Source organism: Sphaerodactylus townsendi, linkage group LG06 (genome assembly GCF_021028975.2).
Source record: "Sphaerodactylus townsendi isolate TG3544 linkage group LG06, MPM_Stown_v2.3, whole genome shotgun sequence".
NCBI lineage: Eukaryota > Metazoa > Chordata > Lepidosauria > Squamata > Sphaerodactylidae > Sphaerodactylus > Sphaerodactylus townsendi.
In genome coordinates, this window is record NC_059430.1 from 54,748,623 (window position 1) to 54,775,873 (window position 27,251).

At 56.9% G+C, this 27,251-nt stretch overlaps 1 protein-coding gene across 3 annotated transcripts in view; it reads right to left on the reverse strand.

Moving 5' to 3' along the window:
• The window catches only part of SYT1 (synaptotagmin 1), a 457,966-nt gene that overhangs the window by 357,484 nt on the left and 73,231 nt on the right, over positions 1-27,251 (reverse strand). The window contains exon 2 of one of the 3 annotated variants that reach the window (XM_048500324.1): positions 16,291-16,369. The exons of the other annotated variants lie outside the window; for them this stretch is intronic. The gene's annotated coding sequence lies outside the window, so the exon portion shown is untranslated. The remainder of the gene's footprint in view (positions 1-16,290; positions 16,370-27,251) is intronic. 3 annotated transcript variants of the gene reach the window in all.

Sequence of the window (27,251 nt, forward strand, 5' to 3'; positions counted from 1 at the left end):
CCCCCCCCCCCCCCACCCCCCCCCCCCCCCACCCCCCCCCCCCCCCACCCCCCCCCCCCCCCACCCCCCCCCCCCCCCACCCCCCCCCCCCCCCACCCCCCCCCCCCCCCACCCCCCCCCCCCCCCACCCCCCCCCCCCCCCACCCCCCCCCCCCCCCACCCCCCCCCCCCCCCACCCCCCCCCCCCCCCACCCCCCCCCCCCCCCACCCCCCCCCCCCCCCACCCCCCCCCCCCCCCACCCCCCCCCCCCCCCACCCCCCCCCCCCCCCACCCCCCCCCCCCCCCACCCCCCCCCCCCCCCACCCCCCCCCCCCCCCACCCCCCCCCCCCCCCACCCCCCCCCCCCCCCACCCCCCCCCCCCCCCACCCCCCCCCCCCCCCACCCCCCCCCCCCCCCACCCCCCCCCCCCCCCACCCCCCCCCCCCCCCACCCCCCCCCCCCCCCACCCCCCCCCCCCCCCACCCCCCCCCCCCCCCACCCCCCCCCCCCCCCACCCCCCCCCCCCCCCACCCCCCCCCCCCCCCACCCCCCCCCCCCCCCACCCCCCCCCCCCCCCACCCCCCCCCCCCCCCACCCCCCCCCCCCCCCACCCCCCCCCCCCCCCACCCCCCCCCCCCCCCACCCCCCCCCCCCCCCACCCCCCCCCCCCCCCACCCCCCCCCCCCCCCACCCCCCCCCCCCCCCACCCCCCCCCCCCCCCACCCCCCCCCCCCCCCACCCCCCCCCCCCCCCACCCCCCCCCCCCCCCACCCCCCCCCCCCCCCACCCCCCCCCCCCCCCACCCCCCCCCCCCCCCACCCCCCCCCCCCCCCACCCCCCCCCCCCCCCACCCCCCCCCCCCCCCACCCCCCCCCCCCCCCACCCCCCCCCCCCCCCACCCCCCCCCCCCCCCACCCCCCCCCCCCCCCACCCCCCCCCCCCCCCACCCCCCCCCCCCCCCACCCCCCCCCCCCCCCACCCCCCCCCCCCCCCACCCCCCCCCCCCCCCACCCCCCCCCCCCCCCACCCCCCCCCCCCCCCACCCCCCCCCCCCCCCACCCCCCCCCCCCCCCACCCCCCCCCCCCCCCACCCCCCCCCCCCCCCACCCCCCCCCCCCCCCACCCCCCCCCCCCCCCACCCCCCCCCCCCCCCACCCCCCCCCCCCCCCACCCCCCCCCCCCCCCACCCCCCCCCCCCCCCACCCCCCCCCCCCCCCACCCCCCCCCCCCCCCACCCCCCCCCCCCCCCACCCCCCCCCCCCCCCACCCCCCCCCCCCCCCACCCCCCCCCCCCCCCACCCCCCCCCCCCCCCACCCCCCCCCCCCCCCACCCCCCCCCCCCCCCACCCCCCCCCCCCCCCACCCCCCCCCCCCCCCACCCCCCCCCCCCCCCACCCCCCCCCCCCCCCACCCCCCCCCCCCCCCACCCCCCCCCCCCCCCACCCCCCCCCCCCCCCACCCCCCCCCCCCCCCACCCCCCCCCCCCCCCACCCCCCCCCCCCCCCACCCCCCCCCCCCCCCACCCCCCCCCCCCCCCACCCCCCCCCCCCCCCACCCCCCCCCCCCCCCACCCCCCCCCCCCCCCACCCCCCCCCCCCCCCACCCCCCCCCCCCCCCACCCCCCCCCCCCCCCACCCCCCCCCCCCCCCACCCCCCCCCCCCCCCACCCCCCCCCCCCCCCACCCCCCCCCCCCCCCACCCCCCCCCCCCCCCACCCCCCCCCCCCCCCACCCCCCCCCCCCCCCACCCCCCCCCCCCCCCACCCCCCCCCCCCCCCACCCCCCCCCCCCCCCACCCCCCCCCCCCCCCACCCCCCCCCCCCCCCACCCCCCCCCCCCCCCACCCCCCCCCCCCCCCACCCCCCCCCCCCCCCACCCCCCCCCCCCCCCACCCCCCCCCCCCCCCACCCCCCCCCCCCCCCACCCCCCCCCCCCCCCACCCCCCCCCCCCCCCACCCCCCCCCCCCCCCACCCCCCCCCCCCCCCACCCCCCCCCCCCCCCACCCCCCCCCCCCCCCACCCCCCCCCCCCCCCACCCCCCCCCCCCCCCACCCCCCCCCCCCCCCACCCCCCCCCCCCCCCACCCCCCCCCCCCCCCACCCCCCCCCCCCCCCACCCCCCCCCCCCCCCACCCCCCCCCCCCCCCACCCCCCCCCCCCCCCACCCCCCCCCCCCCCCACCCCCCCCCCCCCCCACCCCCCCCCCCCCCCACCCCCCCCCCCCCCCACCCCCCCCCCCCCCCACCCCCCCCCCCCCCCACCCCCCCCCCCCCCCACCCCCCCCCCCCCCCACCCCCCCCCCCCCCCACCCCCCCCCCCCCCCACCCCCCCCCCCCCCCACCCCCCCCCCCCCCCACCCCCCCCCCCCCCCACCCCCCCCCCCCCCCACCCCCCCCCCCCCCCACCCCCCCCCCCCCCCACCCCCCCCCCCCCCCACCCCCCCCCCCCCCCACCCCCCCCCCCCCCCACCCCCCCCCCCCCCCACCCCCCCCCCCCCCCACCCCCCCCCCCCCCCACCCCCCCCCCCCCCCACCCCCCCCCCCCCCCACCCCCCCCCCCCCCCACCCCCCCCCCCCCCCACCCCCCCCCCCCCCCACCCCCCCCCCCCCCCACCCCCCCCCCCCCCCACCCCCCCCCCCCCCCACCCCCCCCCCCCCCCACCCCCCCCCCCCCCCACCCCCCCCCCCCCCCACCCCCCCCCCCCCCCACCCCCCCCCCCCCCCACCCCCCCCCCCCCCCACCCCCCCCCCCCCCCACCCCCCCCCCCCCCCACCCCCCCCCCCCCCCACCCCCCCCCCCCCCCACCCCCCCCCCCCCCCACCCCCCCCCCCCCCCACCCCCCCCCCCCCCCACCCCCCCCCCCCCCCACCCCCCCCCCCCCCCACCCCCCCCCCCCCCCACCCCCCCCCCCCCCCACCCCCCCCCCCCCCCACCCCCCCCCCCCCCCACCCCCCCCCCCCCCCACCCCCCCCCCCCCCCACCCCCCCCCCCCCCCACCCCCCCCCCCCCCCACCCCCCCCCCCCCCCACCCCCCCCCCCCCCCACCCCCCCCCCCCCCCACCCCCCCCCCCCCCCACCCCCCCCCCCCCCCACCCCCCCCCCCCCCCACCCCCCCCCCCCCCCACCCCCCCCCCCCCCCACCCCCCCCCCCCCCCACCCCCCCCCCCCCCCACCCCCCCCCCCCCCCACCCCCCCCCCCCCCCACCCCCCCCCCCCCCCACCCCCCCCCCCCCCCACCCCCCCCCCCCCCCACCCCCCCCCCCCCCCACCCCCCCCCCCCCCCACCCCCCCCCCCCCCCACCCCCCCCCCCCCCCACCCCCCCCCCCCCCCACCCCCCCCCCCCCCCACCCCCCCCCCCCCCCACCCCCCCCCCCCCCCACCCCCCCCCCCCCCCACCCCCCCCCCCCCCCACCCCCCCCCCCCCCCACCCCCCCCCCCCCCCACCCCCCCCCCCCCCCACCCCCCCCCCCCCCCACCCCCCCCCCCCCCCACCCCCCCCCCCCCCCACCCCCCCCCCCCCCCACCCCCCCCCCCCCCCACCCCCCCCCCCCCCCACCCCCCCCCCCCCCCACCCCCCCCCCCCCCCACCCCCCCCCCCCCCCACCCCCCCCCCCCCCCACCCCCCCCCCCCCCCACCCCCCCCCCCCCCCACCCCCCCCCCCCCCCACCCCCCCCCCCCCCCACCCCCCCCCCCCCCCACCCCCCCCCCCCCCCACCCCCCCCCCCCCCCACCCCCCCCCCCCCCCACCCCCCCCCCCCCCCACCCCCCCCCCCCCCCACCCCCCCCCCCCCCCACCCCCCCCCCCCCCCACCCCCCCCCCCCCCCACCCCCCCCCCCCCCCACCCCCCCCCCCCCCCACCCCCCCCCCCCCCCACCCCCCCCCCCCCCCACCCCCCCCCCCCCCCACCCCCCCCCCCCCCCACCCCCCCCCCCCCCCACCCCCCCCCCCCCCCACCCCCCCCCCCCCCCACCCCCCCCCCCCCCCACCCCCCCCCCCCCCCACCCCCCCCCCCCCCCACCCCCCCCCCCCCCCACCCCCCCCCCCCCCCACCCCCCCCCCCCCCCACCCCCCCCCCCCCCCACCCCCCCCCCCCCCCACCCCCCCCCCCCCCCACCCCCCCCCCCCCCCACCCCCCCCCCCCCCCACCCCCCCCCCCCCCCACCCCCCCCCCCCCCCACCCCCCCCCCCCCCCACCCCCCCCCCCCCCCACCCCCCCCCCCCCCCACCCCCCCCCCCCCCCACCCCCCCCCCCCCCCACCCCCCCCCCCCCCCACCCCCCCCCCCCCCCACCCCCCCCCCCCCCCACCCCCCCCCCCCCCCACCCCCCCCCCCCCCCACCCCCCCCCCCCCCCACCCCCCCCCCCCCCCACCCCCCCCCCCCCCCACCCCCCCCCCCCCCCACCCCCCCCCCCCCCCACCCCCCCCCCCCCCCACCCCCCCCCCCCCCCACCCCCCCCCCCCCCCACCCCCCCCCCCCCCCACCCCCCCCCCCCCCCACCCCCCCCCCCCCCCACCCCCCCCCCCCCCCACCCCCCCCCCCCCCCACCCCCCCCCCCCCCCACCCCCCCCCCCCCCCACCCCCCCCCCCCCCCACCCCCCCCCCCCCCCACCCCCCCCCCCCCCCACCCCCCCCCCCCCCCACCCCCCCCCCCCCCCACCCCCCCCCCCCCCCACCCCCCCCCCCCCCCACCCCCCCCCCCCCCCACCCCCCCCCCCCCCCACCCCCCCCCCCCCCCACCCCCCCCCCCCCCCACCCCCCCCCCCCCCCACCCCCCCCCCCCCCCACCCCCCCCCCCCCCCACCCCCCCCCCCCCCCACCCCCCCCCCCCCCCACCCCCCCCCCCCCCCACCCCCCCCCCCCCCCACCCCCCCCCCCCCCCACCCCCCCCCCCCCCCACCCCCCCCCCCCCCCACCCCCCCCCCCCCCCACCCCCCCCCCCCCCCACCCCCCCCCCCCCCCACCCCCCCCCCCCCCCACCCCCCCCCCCCCCCACCCCCCCCCCCCCCCACCCCCCCCCCCCCCCACCCCCCCCCCCCCCCACCCCCCCCCCCCCCCACCCCCCCCCCCCCCCACCCCCCCCCCCCCCCACCCCCCCCCCCCCCCACCCCCCCCCCCCCCCACCCCCCCCCCCCCCCACCCCCCCCCCCCCCCACCCCCCCCCCCCCCCACCCCCCCCCCCCCCCACCCCCCCCCCCCCCCACCCCCCCCCCCCCCCACCCCCCCCCCCCCCCACCCCCCCCCCCCCCCACCCCCCCCCCCCCCCACCCCCCCCCCCCCCCACCCCCCCCCCCCCCCACCCCCCCCCCCCCCCACCCCCCCCCCCCCCCACCCCCCCCCCCCCCCACCCCCCCCCCCCCCCACCCCCCCCCCCCCCCACCCCCCCCCCCCCCCACCCCCCCCCCCCCCCACCCCCCCCCCCCCCCACCCCCCCCCCCCCCCACCCCCCCCCCCCCCCACCCCCCCCCCCCCCCACCCCCCCCCCCCCCCACCCCCCCCCCCCCCCACCCCCCCCCCCCCCCACCCCCCCCCCCCCCCACCCCCCCCCCCCCCCACCCCCCCCCCCCCCCACCCCCCCCCCCCCCCACCCCCCCCCCCCCCCACCCCCCCCCCCCCCCACCCCCCCCCCCCCCCACCCCCCCCCCCCCCCACCCCCCCCCCCCCCCACCCCCCCCCCCCCCCACCCCCCCCCCCCCCCACCCCCCCCCCCCCCCACCCCCCCCCCCCCCCACCCCCCCCCCCCCCCACCCCCCCCCCCCCCCACCCCCCCCCCCCCCCACCCCCCCCCCCCCCCACCCCCCCCCCCCCCCACCCCCCCCCCCCCCCACCCCCCCCCCCCCCCACCCCCCCCCCCCCCCACCCCCCCCCCCCCCCACCCCCCCCCCCCCCCACCCCCCCCCCCCCCCACCCCCCCCCCCCCCCACCCCCCCCCCCCCCCACCCCCCCCCCCCCCCACCCCCCCCCCCCCCCACCCCCCCCCCCCCCCACCCCCCCCCCCCCCCACCCCCCCCCCCCCCCACCCCCCCCCCCCCCCACCCCCCCCCCCCCCCACCCCCCCCCCCCCCCACCCCCCCCCCCCCCCACCCCCCCCCCCCCCCACCCCCCCCCCCCCCCACCCCCCCCCCCCCCCACCCCCCCCCCCCCCCACCCCCCCCCCCCCCCACCCCCCCCCCCCCCCACCCCCCCCCCCCCCCACCCCCCCCCCCCCCCACCCCCCCCCCCCCCCACCCCCCCCCCCCCCCACCCCCCCCCCCCCCCACCCCCCCCCCCCCCCACCCCCCCCCCCCCCCACCCCCCCCCCCCCCCACCCCCCCCCCCCCCCACCCCCCCCCCCCCCCACCCCCCCCCCCCCCCACCCCCCCCCCCCCCCACCCCCCCCCCCCCCCACCCCCCCCCCCCCCCACCCCCCCCCCCCCCCACCCCCCCCCCCCCCCACCCCCCCCCCCCCCCACCCCCCCCCCCCCCCACCCCCCCCCCCCCCCACCCCCCCCCCCCCCCACCCCCCCCCCCCCCCACCCCCCCCCCCCCCCACCCCCCCCCCCCCCCACCCCCCCCCCCCCCCACCCCCCCCCCCCCCCACCCCCCCCCCCCCCCACCCCCCCCCCCCCCCACCCCCCCCCCCCCCCACCCCCCCCCCCCCCCACCCCCCCCCCCCCCCACCCCCCCCCCCCCCCACCCCCCCCCCCCCCCACCCCCCCCCCCCCCCACCCCCCCCCCCCCCCACCCCCCCCCCCCCCCACCCCCCCCCCCCCCCACCCCCCCCCCCCCCCACCCCCCCCCCCCCCCACCCCCCCCCCCCCCCACCCCCCCCCCCCCCCACCCCCCCCCCCCCCCACCCCCCCCCCCCCCCACCCCCCCCCCCCCCCACCCCCCCCCCCCCCCACCCCCCCCCCCCCCCACCCCCCCCCCCCCCCACCCCCCCCCCCCCCCACCCCCCCCCCCCCCCACCCCCCCCCCCCCCCACCCCCCCCCCCCCCCACCCCCCCCCCCCCCCACCCCCCCCCCCCCCCACCCCCCCCCCCCCCCACCCCCCCCCCCCCCCACCCCCCCCCCCCCCCACCCCCCCCCCCCCCCACCCCCCCCCCCCCCCACCCCCCCCCCCCCCCACCCCCCCCCCCCCCCACCCCCCCCCCCCCCCACCCCCCCCCCCCCCCACCCCCCCCCCCCCCCACCCCCCCCCCCCCCCACCCCCCCCCCCCCCCACCCCCCCCCCCCCCCACCCCCCCCCCCCCCCACCCCCCCCCCCCCCCACCCCCCCCCCCCCCCACCCCCCCCCCCCCCCACCCCCCCCCCCCCCCACCCCCCCCCCCCCCCACCCCCCCCCCCCCCCACCCCCCCCCCCCCCCACCCCCCCCCCCCCCCACCCCCCCCCCCCCCCACCCCCCCCCCCCCCCACCCCCCCCCCCCCCCACCCCCCCCCCCCCCCACCCCCCCCCCCCCCCACCCCCCCCCCCCCCCACCCCCCCCCCCCCCCACCCCCCCCCCCCCCCACCCCCCCCCCCCCCCACCCCCCCCCCCCCCCACCCCCCCCCCCCCCCACCCCCCCCCCCCCCCACCCCCCCCCCCCCCCACCCCCCCCCCCCCCCACCCCCCCCCCCCCCCACCCCCCCCCCCCCCCACCCCCCCCCCCCCCCACCCCCCCCCCCCCCCACCCCCCCCCCCCCCCACCCCCCCCCCCCCCCACCCCCCCCCCCCCCCACCCCCCCCCCCCCCCACCCCCCCCCCCCCCCACCCCCCCCCCCCCCCACCCCCCCCCCCCCCCACCCCCCCCCCCCCCCACCCCCCCCCCCCCCCACCCCCCCCCCCCCCCACCCCCCCCCCCCCCCACCCCCCCCCCCCCCCACCCCCCCCCCCCCCCACCCCCCCCCCCCCCCACCCCCCCCCCCCCCCACCCCCCCCCCCCCCCACCCCCCCCCCCCCCCACCCCCCCCCCCCCCCACCCCCCCCCCCCCCCACCCCCCCCCCCCCCCACCCCCCCCCCCCCCCACCCCCCCCCCCCCCCACCCCCCCCCCCCCCCACCCCCCCCCCCCCCCACCCCCCCCCCCCCCCACCCCCCCCCCCCCCCACCCCCCCCCCCCCCCACCCCCCCCCCCCCCCACCCCCCCCCCCCCCCACCCCCCCCCCCCCCCACCCCCCCCCCCCCCCACCCCCCCCCCCCCCCACCCCCCCCCCCCCCCACCCCCCCCCCCCCCCACCCCCCCCCCCCCCCACCCCCCCCCCCCCCCACCCCCCCCCCCCCCCACCCCCCCCCCCCCCCACCCCCCCCCCCCCCCACCCCCCCCCCCCCCCACCCCCCCCCCCCCCCACCCCCCCCCCCCCCCACCCCCCCCCCCCCCCACCCCCCCCCCCCCCATTGCAAAACAAAGAATATGGAAAGCCACTTTAGCATCAGTTGCTGAACTTCACTATCTCTTTTAGCAACAAAGAGTTGCTTCTCTGCATCTCCTCTACCTTTGTTATGACTCCTAAACCACTCACCTTATCCTGATCTAAATGTCTCAGCTAAATCTGAATACTGAAGGCAGAGACTGTAAGAGTTACTTTGCATAAAGCCAGTCTGTGCTTCCTGACTTAATCTAGGACCAATTGACTCCCATTGTCCCAAGGTGTAGAACAATAGAAGAGTCGCTAATTAGCTCACCCAGCAAGCCCAGCATGGGAAATTCCAGAGAATTTAGAGAAAGGAAACTTAAAACTCACTTGTTCCTGCCTCTTCCTGTGCAAAAGAGTATAAAAGGTCAGTTCACCCCAACACATGTGCTCTTACTAGCCTGTACCTTCCTTGGTCTGGTCAGTTTGAGACACGATATCGTCCTTCGCCTGGATTCAGATGCTGGTCATTTGAATCCTTGCCTTCTACAAGATCTTCTTCAGCTGAATTTAGGTAACGTATTTCCCTGAAAACCCCCCTCCATTTCTATCATCCAATCTATCTTTAAAACCTTTTTATATCTTAGGAACTTGAATGTATGCGCTCTTATGTCTCACTGTGTGTTTGTATTTTTAAACAAATTTATATAAAACTTTTAAATTCAATTTGGACTCTTGCATTACTCTGTGGAATATCCATTGTCAGAATTCCTTCCCCGTATCATATAGTCTAAAAGATCTCCTCCTGGCCCCTCTCGCTGCCAACGTGAGAGCTCATTCCCCTTTGCTACTTTTAAAATCCTATGTGTGCTGTTTACACTTTTAGCAGCTGGTGGAGAATCCCTTTAATAAAACCCTTGCCCCTGTTAAGGCCGTAACAAAGCCCTGGGGAGGGCAGAAGCCGGCTTGCATGGAGGCGGGGGTAGGGTGTTGTGGCGGGTGGCCAAGCCAGTCTGCCGCCATGGTGCCTGTCCAAATCACCCCTGCCACAGAGGGCCTGGAGAGGGAAGGAGGCAACTTGGATGGGCGGTGCAGCAGAAGGCCAGCTCCTGGCAGCAGGTCAGCTTTTCCTTTAGGCACGTCCCCCGTGCCGACCCAGTTCTTCTTAACCTGGTGGGCATGGAGGAGGGGGGTGGGGGCAATTTTGTGCCCCCTGTCATTGCACCCGGGGTCATTTGATCCCCCTTGTCCCCAAGGGCAGTACACCCCTGTCCCTCCCTCCTGCTCAAGGGAAGAGCTTGAGGAGGAGAACCACCCCCTTCTTTACCACCTACCCAATCTGGGGTCTTTCTGCCCTGCCAATTTTCTCCCCCAAGTCACACCCTCTCCACTTAATAACATGGCTCTACTTTGAAAGCATGTGAGATAGATTCTTCCTGCATTCCTTCTTGACAATTGGTCTCTCACCTTTCTCATTGTTCCTCTAAGGTGGAGAGAAATCAGTGCCCCCCTTAGCCTCACCAGTTGGTACCACTGGGACCACCTCAATTGTGGGAAAAGTTGTAGCAGGCTAGATAAAATCTTGTTGCAGGACAGATGTGGCCCTGCTCTAAGACAACTGATAGCAACAACAAATTTCAAAGTGTTTTTGATGCTTGGGGAGGTTGGGGTAGGCAGGTTGGTCTTAAGTACCATGTTAAGATACACAGTCCTCATCCACCAAGGAATCCATTTATGAAGTCCTCCACTTGTATATCTTCCTTATTTGATCAGACATGGTGAATAAATCTAACAATCAGTAGGATCAATTTTACTAACTGATACAAGCTACTGTGAAGCATGATCTATTTTTAACAAGCTTTCCCAGATGTCCTTGAAGATCTGAAATGTATCTATACAGGCCCTTTGGGTTACACAAAGAACTTATCTTGCTTATTGCATGAACAGTGCATAATTTGAGATAATGAAATAAAAAAGACTGAAATGTGTACAAATGTAGCTAATGAGACCAAATGCAAAAGGCAAACCAGCCAGATGTTCTTAGTGATGCTTTAAAAAAGAGAAGCTTGGGAAGATTATTTTAATATATTTCACACATTTTAGTGTACAAAGGGGTTTATAATTTGATTTTTAATGTTAAAAATTACCTTTTCATTTCCAAGCATAAAGCTATACAGTACATACATTTATTTCTTTTATCACATTTTTAAAAATCTACATCAGCCTGGGCACACTATGGGCTGGTTAGTGGAAACTGAATAAAGGCAGGCACATTTTTTCTTTTACCCTGTCACCTTTCAGCTTAAAACTACTTTCCACAAATTTCTTTTTTATTTGCAGCGGAAAAGACAGACAAGTTGACCTTACCATGAAGATGTCTTCTTTTCAGTGGGTTAGAGTCATCCAAGCTGGTTAGGTCATGCCCCCAACTGTTTCAGGCAGGGCTATGCAAATTTTTTACAGCTCTTCTGGACTGTAGTGGCTTTTCTATCCAGGCATACAAAAGCACTGCTCCACAACTTTAAACTCCACACCCAAACTGTCTCCTTGTGGGGGGAATTTTCAGTGATTTTGCCCCACTAAAGAGAAAACACCTTCACAGTATGTCTAACACATCTTTCTCCTTCAGAGGGGCTTCATCATTCAAGCTGATTATATATCTAATCTAGTCACAATAGGGTGGGGAAGAAAGGCACAAGGGTGGGGAAGAACTATCACTTACACATGAACTGTCACTTACACCTCCAACATCCTGGGTCAACACTTGCTTCAGGACTTTTGTCCCAAATGGCTGTTTTGTAAACAGCTATTGGTCAAGTCTGCAGTGTTTCATAAATGTGGAAAAAGGCAACCATGTGGCTGCCCAGCAGATCTCCTTGACCAATACTCTGGATGCAAAAACTGCAGAGGTCAGGGCTAATTTAGTGGAATGAGCCAAGAATCTACATGGAACTTGCAGGCCCTGAGCTTCATAAGATGACTTCATGCACAGTTTGACCCATCATGCTATAGAGCAGTGGTGGCAAACCTTTGGCACTCCAGATGTTATGGACTACAATTCCCATCAGCCCCTGCCAGCATGGCCAATTGGGATGGGATGGGAATTGTAGTCCATAACATCTGGAGTGCCAAAGGTTCGCCATCACGGCTATAGAGGATTTAGAAGCTTTCCATCCATTGTCCCTTCTTCTATAGAAGACAAAGAGAATATCTGACTGTCTGAAGTCTTGCATTCTCATAATGTAAAACTTTAGTGCCCTTCCCACATTCAAAGCATGCCACTCTTTTTCCTTTAGATCTCCCAGGCTGGACACTCCCCCTCCCCCCACAAAAACCCTGTCCCCTGCAGTCTGCAGTGGGCAACCTCTCTCTCTCTCTCTCTCTCTCTCTCTTGCAAGGCGGGTTGGAGGAAGGAGGCAAAGCACAGAGACAGTATTCCTAGAAGGGCAGGGAAGAAAGAGTGCAGGGAGGAGCATCTTATCAGCCCTCCCCCCCAGTCTTTTGCAATTAGCCTGGTATTTTCCCACGAGGAGTAGCAGCAGTCCCAATCCCCCCCACATGAAATCTGGTGAGTTGCAAATGCTTGTGGATGAAAGGGATTTGTAATGGAAGGTGGAAAATAGCGTGGAGGGGGGGAATGAGGCAAAGGCAGTCCAAGGGGCAGTGACCCAAAGGGGATTGAGGCTGAGTGGCTGTTTTAATAAAGGGGCGAGGGGGCAACAGACAGTGTGCCCTTCTCATCTCTTGGGGCACATAGAGCTCCAGAGAGGCTTGCAAAGAATGATTTTTGCAGAGATCCAGCCTGGAGTGGGGCTCCCATGACTGGATTCTGTCCTTCCAAGAAGGGGCAGTGCTGGCAGATCCACCAAAGGGGATTCAAGCCCCAAGCATGGTTCTTGGGCTGCCAAATCAAAATTTATTCTCCCAGTCATTTAAGGACTGTATGAAGCTGTCCCAAATATTTCATTCATGTGCACCCAGCCTTTCTTCCCAAAACTGCTTTAATTGTTCTCTTCTCCTCCATTTTATCATCACAACAACCCTGTGAGGTAGGTCAAGCTGAGAGTGTGTAATTGGCCCAAGGTCATTCAGTGGGACACTTAACCACTACAAGCTGCTTCTCTATATGCTTTCCATTGGACCCCAATTTGCCTGGATTCAGGCTGCTCTTAGGATGTATGAAAAGGAATGACAAGAATGCCCATTGGGAACAATTGGAAGTAGCATAAGGGTGTTGTGGGTGTGGAAGGGCATCTCCACCTCCAGTAGAAACAGAAACCCTATTCTGAGAATGGACTCAAAGCCCCCCTTCCCCCAGAGGAAAGATGGCTCCTGGGAATAGAACAACTGTTCTGCACTGGAATCCTTGAAAGATGAATTCTTCAGTGTAGTATCTGTATTGTGTAGTAAATACAGATATGTTGTGAAAATCCTTAAGATATGAACTCTTGGTGTTTTTATTGAAATGTTTATTAATTCAAGAATAGTTTTCACAATAGAAAAATAACACAGGTTTGTGACTTTAACAAATCCATGCCATGGAAGACTACTTCCAACTTACCTTACAGAAATCTTTGAATTTTGTTCTGAGTATTAAAAGAGAAGTTATTTTGTAAACTGGTTGTTGTGGGTTTTCCGGGCCGTGTGGCCGTGTAACAGACTTCCCTCTGTGATACACCTCTGAAGATGCCAGCCACAGATGCAAACAAAACGTTAGGAACAAGATCTACCAGACCACGGCCACACAGCCTGGAAAACCTACAACAACCAGTTGAATCCTGCTCCTCATGCCTAGGGGCAGGGAGTAAAGAGTGCTGGCAGCTAACCACACCCCCATGTGACATACTCAAATGGTGCCTGGGGCTGGAGCACCTTCATGCCCCTCCTTACAATTTCACTGGGTATATAGGGCAAATCATATTTTGGTGGCAACCACAATTAACAACTAAAGGAATCTCAATGGGCAAGTACCATGCCAAAAATGCCAAAAAAGGAAGACAAAGAAGCAGATCAACTGCAGATCAGAAAGAGGTCTCTTCATGAAAAATGATTTAATATCAAGGTATTCAATAGGTAGGACAGTGCTGCATCATTTATTATATAGGCTTTATAATATACACACCATGAGATTGTTTGTAAACTGTAAACTGGGCACAAGCTAGCTAAAGATCAGCACTTCTACATTTGTATTTTCTCAAAGAGAAAACTCTCCTTTGAATAGTGAGGTCAAACAGATCTATGAGAGTGGCGAAGAAATAAAATTGTTGTTTCCTACAACTCCATACTCATTGTATTCCTCAACCCTAATAAGTTCAATCATATAATGTTTTATGCCTTCCCCCACAAATGTGTGGTAAATGGCAGTGTATATAGTGCTCCTATTTGAGTACTTTTTACAGCATCCATATAGAGCAAAACAAGCTACAGGGTAAAATCAATAAAATGCTACATTTCTCCCTTGCTGTTGCTATAGTCCTTAATTGTGGACAGGAAATATTTAATAAAGGGTTTTTTTGTTCAAGCAGGACTATGTAATAATGGCAAAAGTCATTGGATAATTGCATTATCTATGCTTACCAGTACAAAGGTGGCTTTTGTTCTGAATAGATACCACAGAATATGAATTGCATCATATGTTTTGATGACTGCAAAATCTGTTCAATGTCACATGAGCATTTCTTTTCTATTTCCCCAAGTATCAGAAACAACATTTAAATAATACTAGAGCTAAGAGAGACCAGGTGTTTGGAAAATAAAACATTTTGTTCTATCAAGCTTGAGATTTTCTACCAAGCACAATTTGTGGAACTGTATTTTAGTAAATTATGTTGTAGAACGTTAATGGAGACAGAATAACACTCTAATAAACAGGTCTGCGAAGAAAAGCTTTTCAGTTTTTCAACAGCCATAAAGTTTCACATTTAGAAACAATAATAGTTTCCTCAGCATGATGAGGCTATCAAATTGCAGACTTCTGGTCTAAGCATTTTTAACTAAGAATTCTTTGTTTTTATAACAGTCCAAGCCTGTATTTTTATAATGCACTTGAGTTTCCTAAGATAATGCTGATCTTTTGTCTTCTATGACACTGTACTCAGAGGTGTTTGAATAACAAAACAGAACGTATCACAGGGATTTTTGTTTTTTACCAGCACAGATATAACAGAAGATGTCTATTCCTAGATTATTCACTCATGATGGATTGATAATTGACAATAGATGCTTTTTTCTCAGAAAGTTGTCCTACTCAAAACATATCTAAGGAGTTATCTAATGTACAGCAACAAACTATAGGAAAAAATGGATTCTATTCAGAAACAATGCTTGGATTCTAATCAGTGGCGAGGATAGTAGGTAACTTATACCCATACCATTCTGGCACTCTTTTCATGACTAAACAACCATAGGAAGGTCATAATCAGCAATGCTAACAACACAAATTAAGAAATAGAAGGAGAAGAAGCAAAGCAAAACTACCTACCTGCCACTTCAGAAAGGACTAGATAGCTGATTGGCAACTATTGATATCAAAGCTGTTGATTGTCTCACTTCCCTGATTGTCAATTACTGATATAAAAAGCTGTCAATTGTATCACATGTGTGTGTATGTGTATATGTGTGTTTGTGATGAAGACAGGATGTCAGTAGCACCCATGTGAGCAAGGAAGCAAGGAGTATATGATGTTATAAAAACTGCTTTGCTGGTATAAAAACAAGTTTAAAAGTGCCACTCATTTTGTTTACTATTCTCCTAGTTTGAAATGTTTATTTGTACTATTATTTTCTTCATTAAAAATATTCCAGTTGTGCCCAAGGTCTTAGATAGATGTTATTTCACCTATTATCATAGCCAATATATAGTCTATTATAGATACCTACGAACTCATTTGTAAACCCCCAAATGTAAAAGAAGTAAAAACAAAATGTGGTTAGAATTGTCAACAAGTGAGCACAGTACCACTGTGCTATGATCTCACTTTGCAGCTCTGCCCATCCATATGATATAATGTGCTCCTTATAGATCATGCTGTATGTGAAAAAGTAATCTCAAAGAGATGGTATGGTTCCATTTTCTTACTGTCATCAGTATGCCTTCATTATTTGCAGCCAGACTTTGGTTAAAATGTTTCAATATATTCAAGACTGATATAACAAGCATTCCTGTTCCATACTGTTGGATTGAAACCTTGTACAGGCTTATCTGTTCTATGAAATTTATCTCTATGTCCATATATTGGAGTACATAAAAATAAATCTACAGGTCAATATAACAGACATAGCTCAGCAAACCTTATCAATGACAAGCATCCTATCTTCATCCAGAGCAACTCATTTTCTTGCTGCTACATTTCAAGTTTAAAGTGCAACTATGACCTTCAGTTCTAAGGAACATAAAAACCCCTGAGCATGAGCCCTATAGCGTTGTTAGAAACAAAAGCCTGTACTGTTATTAAAATGGAACAAAAACACAGATGGACTAACAAGCTGCCATTTTAAAGGGCACATTTTGATGTTTCCTGCATTCCCATTGGTGAGGGAGCTCAATTAGAAAATATGAAAGTCAACTGATGTGACTGTCTGACAAACTTAAATGCCAGCGTAAGAGTTAATGTTTCTTACAGATGCCCTGTTGATAGAGAGCATACACAGTAATATAAACACAAATGCAGAATCTTTTTTCAGCAGATGAAAAGAGCTTTTCATTCCCAAGCTCTTATTGATCTTGCCAGTTACTGAGACACTACACTGAGCCATGCACAGTGCCCTATGCCAGAGAGTGTTTAAATCAGCAGCTAATTAGCTATAAGCTAGAGAAAACATTTCTCTTGCCCATCAACTAGACTGTACTGAAATAATCACTGTGCTCTTTCTCATTCTTTCACCTTCCTCTATTTCCAGAGGATGGTTTTTTCAATGATCATTTATAGATTTAAAAAGAATCTCCAGCTGTGAAAAACTGGAATCTGAACAATCAGATAAATATATCATACCAACTTACCATGTGCATTCAGACAAATATTTCTCACCCCTCAGGATCAGATAAAGAATGTAATGAGTTCCTTTGAAATTTGTTCACACTAAAAGAAAGGGGGGGGGGAGAGAGAAGTTGCATCACTTCTTTTTGTTCCAATATTTATGGTCTGGTAGAAAACAGAATAAAATTCCCAGCACGTAGGTACAGAAGAATATATATATATATAATCATTTATTACAGTAATCCAATTCTGTCACAGCTTTGCTGCCTCTAAGAGATAAACTACTCAGGTAGTAGAAAACAGAATGTATGAAAATGAAAATGCCACCCAAACAAAATAATTTGAGTCCTTCTAGGGGTTTTTTTTTTTTTGGTGCAACATAATCTTTACTTGTTTATCACTGTAACTTTCAGCACAAATCAAAGTACGGTTTACTAACTAGATTTGTACATATCCCCTATGGCTTAGTCTAAAGACTATTATGTCCCCTAAACTCAAGTCCAACCCCATCTCATCCTTGGATAAGGAAGCAAAGGCCATGGCAGACTTCAGGAGACTTGGCACTGCCTAGCAGGTTTTTAAAAATTTATTTATTTGTTTGTTTATTATTCTTTATACTTATAACTCGCCCTCCCCCCGAAGGGCACAGGGTGGCATATAGCAATATAAAACAACCTAAAATCCATAAAACCAGTAAGACATACCAATAGATAAAAACAGCTGGCAACAAGACCCGCCCCCTCCCCTTCGTACTCATAGGGAAGCCTAGATGGTTTTACTTATCTTCATCATAATAGATTCTCTCCAGTGGTGGGATTCAAATAATTTAACAACCGGTTCTGGTGATGGGATTCAAATAATTTAACAACTTGTTGTTTATAAGCACAATTTTAACAACCGGTTCTGCCGAAGTGATGCGAACCTGCTGAATCCCACCACCGATTCTCTCCCTCTAGATCCTACTGTATCTAGCAACTGATGTATCTCCCTTGACCAGGACTTCTCCAGCAAACTCCAGCCTCCACATTCAAAACCCCAACATAGATTGAGTTGACAAGTTTGGATCAATTAATTCTTTAGTAGTATGTGGGATATGTTGTACTGTCCTTCTCAAAGTCTTCTTTCTGAATATAATATTCTATGTTAAGTATATCCAGCAAGAAAGCATCCATGAGTCCAACAGATAGGGTGTGGAAAAGCTTCCCATACAAATGCTCAGCTGGAGCCTGGTATGTGCTGACACAATATGTATGCTAACTAGCTCCCAGTAGCCTTGTAGATGGTTTTTCTGCTGTTTCTGTAACTGGGTGCTTAGATTTTGGTGCTTTGCTTACTAGCCATCCTTCTCTTTATGTAAACTGTGTAAACCTGCTATGTAAATCCACTAGGCTCAAGGTGAATTGCAAAAAGAATGCCCAATGGTATCCATAAGAACTTCAAAATCAACAATGTAAAACAGCAACAAATGCAAAACAACAGCATTAAAAACACTATCTTCTGGCAGTAAGTCAGCAGACATCATTAAAAAGTCCTAGAAAAAAATTACAGATTTTCTCCTTTCAAAAAATCATCAGCGAAGAAGTCCTTCTTTCCTCCTCTGGTGCCCTATAGAGTTGGAACCACAAATGAAAAGGCACAGGCACAGGCAGAGGAAGAATTAACAGTGCTGGGAGGGTGAATCACAAGCAATAGCTGATTTGAAGAATTCAATGGTCTCACTGGTTTGTATAGGGATAGGAAGCCCTTTAAATATGTATCTTCCATTTCACAAAGAACTTTAAAGGTTAAAACAATAAGCTTTCACTGGGCTCAGAAACCAATAAAATGGTTTCATTGTAATGTGCTCTCAAAGCTGCAAGGAGGAACATGTTTGCACAAATTGAGGCATCTGACTTGTCTTTAAGAGTGGTTACAGCAGTCCACCTATGCACATATAATAATGGAACTGCAATAATCTACAAATTTAGAAAGTGAAGTGAAAGCTGCACTGAGTGAAACTGAGAGAAATGAATCAGTAGGAGTAGAAGGAATATCAACAGAGATATGCTAGGCCAAGAAACGGAGTCCATAAAAATCTTAATGAGAATATTCCAACACATGGAAAACAAAACAATGGCCCACAGACTGGAAGTGCTGAAATTACATTCCAATTATGAAAAAAATGAGATGTCAAAGACTGCAGCAACTATTGGATTATTGGATTAATTTCTCGTGCAAGGAAGATGATAATCAAATCGTACAACGAAGGCTGTTACCATATATGGAATGAGAAATGCCAATCATGCAAGCTGGATTCAGAAAAGGAAGAGGCACAAGAGATAATATTGCAAATTTACTTTGATTACTGGATCATATGAATGTCAAAAAAAATCAGCTTATGTTTCATTGATTACAGTAAAGCTTTTGATCGTATGAAAAGCTATGGTTAGTTTAGAACCAATGTTAAAGAGACACCAATAAACCCAGGTCTGATCCCAAACAGGAATCTCAACATCTCTGATAATAACTCTCGAAAAAAGGGGAAAAAAATCAGAAAGCTTTCCCTTTAATACCAATTCAATTTTCAACTGTGTCAAAGGGATCATAATTATCCAACAGAATCAACAAGAAATGATTACACAGAGATTGTCCATCAGAGCAGTCAAGGCCAGCTCTGTCCTCAAACCAGTACAGAAGCCCAACTGAAATGAGTCAGTGGCATTGTGTCATCCAGCTAAACCCAATGTTCAATCACTTTAACCAAGACAGGGGCCCTTTCCAAATAAAAATTTAAAACTTGAGGCAGAAAATAAAATGTTTCTTCCAAAATGTTTTATTTCCATCCTCAAATGAATTCCCTTGTATAACAATTCTCCAGTTGAAACATTTTGAAAATGTCTTCAGCTGCTGGGCGATCTGAACAGCAACTGTTCCTGTGCTTCCCACGCTTCTTTGCTTTCACTGATGCTTCCTCTCCAGCACCATTTTCCCCAGCTTACTCTCCTTTTCCCCTTACTTGTTTATTTGCTCATTTCTGATTGTTTCTTTAATTTTTGGGGGGAGGGGGTAATCTTCAAGGCATCAATTATAGGAAGAACAGAGAATAGCGGCAAGGAGCTTTAAAGCATTGAAGTATCGATTTAACACAGAACTCAAAGCAAGAAGGAAACATCATGTAATGGCAGCCAGGAATCATTTGGAGGAGGTAAGTGTGAACATACATCTTAGTACAAGGGGAGGGGGCTGAAAACATTTTCAAAACATTTTCAGTTATTTGTGCAGAAAAGGCCAGGAAATTTGGAAGCAGGCTACAGCTTGTCACAGCCCAGCCTTCCAATGATATCTTAATTTCACTGAGGGAAACTTTCTCCCAGCAGCTTGTATTAGTCGAGATGGATAAGAATCTGTCACAGCTCCAAGGACCTTGTCAGCATCCATCAACAGGATCAGTCTGAAAGCTATCCATATAATGGAAAGTGGATGTTTTCAAGACTTCTGGAATTTGAAGTACTAATAAAAATACAAGACTTCTGGTATTCACATTGACCTGATGTCTGAAGCAAAACTTTTGGTGGCAGAAGCAAGAAAGGAGAGTGCTTTCTACATCACATCAACTGTGAACACTGGCGTTCCTGCCTAGGGACATGGGGTACCCCTTGTCCCCGGGCGCATCGATTGAGGTCACGTGGGGGGGCGCCAAAATACCCTCCTATACAGCGAGGGATTGAGCAAGCCCTAGAAAGCAGGCACTGAAACAGCTGACTGCTCCCAGTGCCTGTCGTAGCCCCGCCCACTCTGTACGGTGGCCTGGAGTGTCCAGGGGGCGGGGGAGAAGTCCCACTGGGCTCCCAGGAGCAGGACTGGGGAGCTCCGCCTCCCCTCCCTCTGACCCAGCGTGCCTTATTCGCCTTAAATGAAGCGTGGCATTACTCAGAAGCCTTCTCCCTGGCAGCCGGGCGCTGGCAGGCACAGGAAAAGGCAAGCTGAGCAGGGAGCCCAGAAGCAGCAGCAGAACTGAAGATGATGCTGACGTTTGCTTGGTAAACCTTCAGATGGGGGGGTGACTTGTGAGAGATTTAATATGCTAAAAGCCTGGTCCTCTTGCACTGGCTTTTGCTGTTTCTCAGGCTAGCAGCCTACCTCACAGGGTTGGTGCGAGGACACAATTAGGAAAGTGGTGGGGAAGGGGAGCCATGCCTGTTTTGAAGTGGGAAGTAGGGAGGTGATTTGTGAGCAGATGATGCTGATGTTTGCTTGGTAAACCTTCACAGATGGGGTAGACTGTGGGTGAGAGATTTACATGGCTTAAAAGTTAATTCCCACTTGCACTGGCTTGGAGCTGTTTCTCAGGCTAGCAGCCTACCTCACAGGGTTGGTGTGAGGACAATAAATTAGGAAAGAGTGGTGGGGAGGAGCCATGCCTGTTTTGGCTGGGGAGTAGGAGGTGATTTGTGAGAGATGATGCTGATGTTTGCTCGGTAAACCTTCATGATGGGGGGGTGACTTGTGCAGAGATTTACATGCTAAAAGTTAATTCCCACTTGCACTGGCTATTGGAGCTGTTTCTCAGGGCTAGCAGCCTACCTCACAGGAGGTTGGTGTGAGGACACACAATTAGGAAAGTGGTGGGGGAGAGGGAGCCATGCCTGCTTCCTTTGCTGGGGAGTAGGAAGGTGATTTGGGAGAGATGATGCTGATGTTTGCTTCGGTAAACCTTCAGATAGGGGGGTGACTTGTGAGAGATTTACATGCTTAAAAGTTAATTCCTCACCTTGCACTGGCTTGGAGCTGTTTCCTCAGGCTAGCAGCCTACCCTCCCACAGGAGTTGAGGTGTGAGGACACAATTAGGAAAGTGGTGGGGAGAGAGCCATGCCTGTTTTGCTGGGGGTAGGAGGTGATTTGTGAGAGATGATGCTGATGTTTGCTTGGTAAACCTTCAGATGGGGGGGGTGACTTGTGAGAGATTTACATGCTTAAAAGTTAATTCCCACTTGCTCTTTCTGAGGCTAACAACCTACCTCATAGGGTTGGTGTGAGGACACAATTAGGAAAGAGAGTTGGTGGGGAGAAAGCCATGTATGTTTTGCTGGTGGTGGGAGGTGTTTTGTGAGCTGGTGCAAAAAATCATTGTTTGGTCGTTGTGGGGGAGGGTGGTCGTCCATACCTGGGGTGGGGGGGCACCAAACTCAGATTTTGTCCCCGGGCTCCAGTTTGCCTAGATTCGCCCCTGACTGTGAATATGGTACATTCCCAGTTAGGATATTGTAACACTGCTCTTCTACTATCAAACAACACTGAAATGATGCCTGTGTACTTAATACAGTGCTATATTGCCATTATAATTCTGTTCTCAGGGTAACTGTCCTCAGTATAGAAGTGTCCAGTGAATTAATGATGCCTGTTCAAATTGTCTCCAGAATGCCAATCAAGGAAGCCTGCCTTCCCTGGTGTGCCTCCCTACATAACAGTGCATAAGAGCACAATGAGTTTTTCCATGCTTGGTGCAATTATGTTTACCTTTGTAAAAGCTGCTAAAAAGCCCAATCTGATTTATTTATGGTGGCTTCAACTAGCCCTGCTTACTTCTATGACCTTCTGCCCAATTTCAGTTTGTCTTTCTGATGCTTTAAGTGATCTTTATTCATTTATTTAAATGATCTGCTGGCCATGCTGTTTCACTGCTACACACCAGAGGAACTGAACCAAAACATTTGTCACATCCTCTTTTTGACTCAACCATTTGTTCTACACTTTGCAATTAATCTGCTAGCTACACTATTTCCCTTTCACTTACATTCCATTTGTAAGCAGAAACTGGGTTCTATGTTCGGTTATTATTATTTTAGAACAGAAAAAAATAAGATGCACCCCCCCCCCCTTTAAGATGCTAATGGCATGGCAGGAAAATGGATTTCAATTAGCAAAACTAAGAGGAAGTTGAAAAATGAATCATCTCTCCCTTCCCAGTGTGACCCCAACTTGCATTTTATAGGCAGGGGGAGGTATGCAATTTCCACTCATTCGCTTGGATGAAATACAAGAGTAAATAAATGTTCAGAGTCAAAATTAAATAAGGATATGGAGAAAGAAAATAAACACTCAATAATGACCTCAGCATGCTAGGATTGCGCTGGTATGGAAATGTCATTTTAAATTGTATGAAGTAAGGACACAGCCAACATTAGAGATATGGCAGAAGGGAAAATGAAGTCATGGTATCAGCCTCTGTTATTTTTTTGTGATTTCAAAATCATGATATCTAACAGGAATGGTTGGATTACAAACCATAAATAAATGTGAAGCACTTTTGGCAAATTTTGGTGATTTCTGCACAGCACAATTATAACATCTTGAAGACTTTATAAATGAAACTGTTTTTCCTTTTTAGTTGTTTGCACAATGCTTTTAGTAACTATCTGGAAGCCTTTGAAGCTCATAAAAATAATTATGGTTGGTTCACACAGAAAACGCTATTTATTTTTTAAAAAATTATTTTACCATTCATGTGTAGCTGCAAAGTTTTAAATTCAGGAATCCTCGCAACCATGCGGCTGTACTGAAAGTCACATTTTGTTACCTCTAATCTCTTGGAGCTATAAGCATTCGCAGCTTAACTGGTTGAGTAGCAGAGTGGTGTAGTAGCAAGAGTATCAGCCAAGACTCAGGATCATGACCCCATTCTGCTTCAAAGCTTGCTGATGACCTTGTGACAATCATAGTCTTTCTTAAAATTATTGATATAATAAATAAAAATATGATGTTAATAAATGCAAGATTCTTCCCCTCTCCCATAAACCTCCCATAATGGCTACCCTCATGTGCATCTCCGTAGCTATGCATTTTCAACATACATTTTTTTTTAAAAAAGGGGAAAGTGTGCTTTCATTAAACAGTCATGCTGTAATGATTGTGTCACTGTTCTTCACTGAGGGAACTAGCAGGCAGCATTGCAACCAGGGGAGAAAACATCCTAAGGTAACTTCATAAAGTCACAGGTGGGCAGAGAATCTACCTAAAATGGCAGGTGGCAGCACAAACGTGAGTAGCAGAGTGGAAATGGAGGGGGGAGCTTCAAATTCAGACTGGAGGAATCGCATGGGATAAATAAAATGTTTCCTGGCTGCCTTGTTCACACAGGGCAATCAGGAAATGTTTTCAACCTATTTTCAAGAAAAAAAGATTGCTAGTTTTCATAAAACCTGGGTTGAGCAAAACAAACTGGTCTGAAAACATTTTGGGAAAGAGAGCTGTGCAAACTTCCCCCAAGGCACTTTTTATAATGTCCTCAAGACATTATGATTGTGCTGTGCGGAAATCACCAATGCTGTGTAAATAATAAATGACATTTTTTATCATGATGGGAAGTTTCCACTGGTGGAAAGTCTGCACAATTGCCATTTCCCATTAAGTGCTGCACTTGCCTCCTTTGTGTGGGTTGAGGTAAGATATACTTATACATGCCTAATTATACACTTCCCCTTAACTAGACACTTTGAAAGATGACATGGTCTAATTGCAGATTAGAGGCTTTATATTGTCAAAGTCTCTTATTGGAAAGTTTAGGAAATAAGTAAGTACAGTTCTTGCTGTGGGCAAAAAAACACAAGTCCTTATCTTCAAGTGACAAGCAAAGCTGAAGGTTTTAAAACTAGACTACACTCCTACCTTGGAAAAAAGTGAATTAAAATAATCTTAGTGCTATGGATATTCTACCTATCAACTATGTTTACACTTATGCTCTATACAATATTTTCAGTCCCATACATGTTGCCCTCAAAGTTAGTTACTCCTTGAAGTCAAGATTAACAACCTTCCTCTACAACAGTGGTTCTCAACCTTCCTAATGCCATGACCCTTAATACAGTTCCTCATGTTGTAGTGACCCCAACCCTAACATTTATCCATTTTACAAATGGAGAACACTGATGCAGAGAGTTTTAGGCGACCCCTGTAAAAGGGTCGTTTTGATCCCCAAAGGGGTCGCGACCCACAGGTTGAGAACCACTGCTCTACAACCACAGACTCATGCTTATCCAACAGTATTTAGAACATGCTCTTTGGCATCGCATACTGTTTCTCTCTTCAGTGCTGCCTTTGGTTGTTCCATTGCATGCTTTTTGTTGATATTCTGCTCGATTCATCACATCATGCTGCTTCACCTTATTTACTTTTATTTGGTTTGAAGCAATGACTCTAACATGAACTCTTCATTGCTGTTTATTCTCATCTCTGACCTCTCTCTTGACATTTCTTGCAGCCTACAAGCCTGTCATTTATTGCAGCTAATTCTAATCACCATCTGCTTGCTTGAAGTTTGAAAGGCTGGAGGCATGTGGGTAAGTTGCTGGAAATCACAAGGACAGGGCACAATTTTACTACAACCTGCTTAGGATCTACTCAGCCTGATGGCAGGCAGGGAACTACTGCTGCTGCTGCTGCATTCCTTAGAAACTGCAGCAGTTTTATTTAGAGGTTTAGGCATGCAGCACATGCCTAAACTCACTGCTGCAGTCTCTGGATGTGGCATGCCTCCACTGCTCAGGCAAAAGACTTATAAGGTGACCCTGGGCAAACCAGATGACCACTTTCCAAGAAGTTAAAAAAATCCTGAACAAAGGCTATCTGATGCACATTGTTGTTATGAAGGGACAGTCTTAGCCGATGACTAACAGGGACACGTGTCCTGGGCCCCACACTTGGGGAGACCCAACCACACATGCTATACCCCCTAAGGGTGGGGGGGGGGGGGAAGAAGCAAAAGAGCAGGCTCCTTTTGCCACATCTACCAGTCTTGACTGGAGCAGCTGGCTTCCAGAGGCACCCACCCATCTTGCATGAAATGAAGGCCACCCATTGCTTGACTCTGATGGAGGAGCAGTGGGAAAGAAAGTGATTCTGGGGTCCTGACCTGGATTTTGCCCAGGGGCATGAGTCATAGAAAATAATCTGAACAATAAGGATACTTATAGAGATATGACTTGAAAACAAATTAGCAAGTCATTCCTTTGTCATGAATAAAATCAAACAAGAAAAAGAAACAAATTCAACAAACTACCAAAACGTGTAAACCATACTGGTATTTTATTACCGGTATATAACCCTTCCTCCAAGGAGCAAAAAGCAATGTGCATAATTCTCCCCTCTTTCATTTCATTTTCAAAACAATGCTTAGGTAGGTTTATTTGAAAGACTATGATTGTCACAAGGTCATCAGCAAGCTTTGAAGCAGAATGGGGTCATGATCCTGAGTCTTGGCTGATACTCTTGCTACTACACCACTCTGCTACTCAACCAGTTAAGCTGCGAATGCTTATAGCTCCAAGAGATTAGAGGTAACAAAATGTGACTTTCAGTACAGCCCCTGTAGAACTTCAATCAAAATAGAAGGATGAGTCACTGCAATCTATACAGAATCAGAAACAAATAGGAAACAGTAATTTGCAGTACAATAGCATTCACAGTAGCAGCACATGCAGTGCAGGCTTTTTAAATATTCTAGAAATAATAGCTCAGAATGGCACAATTGACACTGAGTAAGGACTCAATGATGAATCATCAGGTAGTTTAAGTAAAAATTTGCCTGATTAAATGCTTTGTTTTTAAAGCCACCTGCATAACACTGTTTGATATACCAAGACAGATTGAATTGTTCACAGCCTATTCTCCCTGAAAAGCCAGACAAATTCACAAAATGCTAAATTTTGTTATATTATGAAATTGATACCAAAACTGAAGTGTGGTATATTGTGAGATTCTAATTATTGTTCTTGTATTTAATCCTAGTCAAGATGCATCTGATTCAGATGCATCAAACGTCTAATGGCTTAATGTATCATGCATGCAGTTTTGCTTGTCTTCCTGTCTACAAAAAATAGGTCTCATATCTTTCTAAAACAAGAAAATGTTACAAAAAGATTTGCTAACATGAATACAGAAATCACCCATCAGAGCAATCAAAGTTATATCTAAACCAAAGCTAGGCCTGAAGCCATAAAATGGTCAAGAGCAATAATATGCTGTTAATAACATCTCTGACTCAGTATACCCATCCTGTGAATGTCTCACTGGTTCACTATTATATGACAACTGGTTTTCCAGGTGTAATCAGAGTGCTGAATGCAGTTCAGATTTTCTGCTGGTGAAAAAGGTAGGAGACATTCTCTTTGACTGCCCAAAAAGGCTATGCCGGGGATCACTGGACCCACATAAACAGTATGGAGGATGTAGTAAAGTAGGGCAATTAAATGAGTTTCAGTAAGAAAGCTGGATGGTTCCAACTCACTGTTGGGAAGAAGGAAAGCAAAGTTTATTTTCATTGAGCAAGTAGAGAATGCCACAAAATGTGATATTAGACCTCCACATGGAAAAAAGCATGGAACAAAGGGATAAAAAGGTAGGGCTGAACCTCAAAAGAAGCAGTTGCCAAAAAGACCATGAAAATGGGACTCTAATTAAAAATGAAATGCTATAATTAAATTATAATGGTCCTGATTGTCGTTGAAGCTACAACTACCTCTTGCAGAAGAGAGACCAATGCAGAGGTACCAAAGCATCTACTAGAATCAGCATACATCCTCTCATTATGCAAACATGATTAAAAAGTGCAGCAAGCATTTGCTTTCTGTGATTGACAGTGACAAGTCAGAATTAAACAAAATAATGGAGAGTAATTAAAAATGACTTAATTATTTCTTGGAAGATGGCTGTTAATATCAAGCTGAAATAATATCACTGCTCTATCCAAACTGCATATTGATTGAGGCAGAAGACAGCAAAAACAACTGCGGTTGGAAATTAAACATTATAGTGTTGGAAAGGATAAGTGGGTAAATCTGTTATGGGGCTTCTTACAGAAGGAAATTGAATAAATATATCTTTGTATTCTATGTAGTTCATACGTCATACTCCTGTCAATTACACCTGGCCAAAATTATACAAGATGCATCTTCTATGTAAACACTCTGATTGTGTTCAATATAATGAATAGTTATACAGAAACAAAAT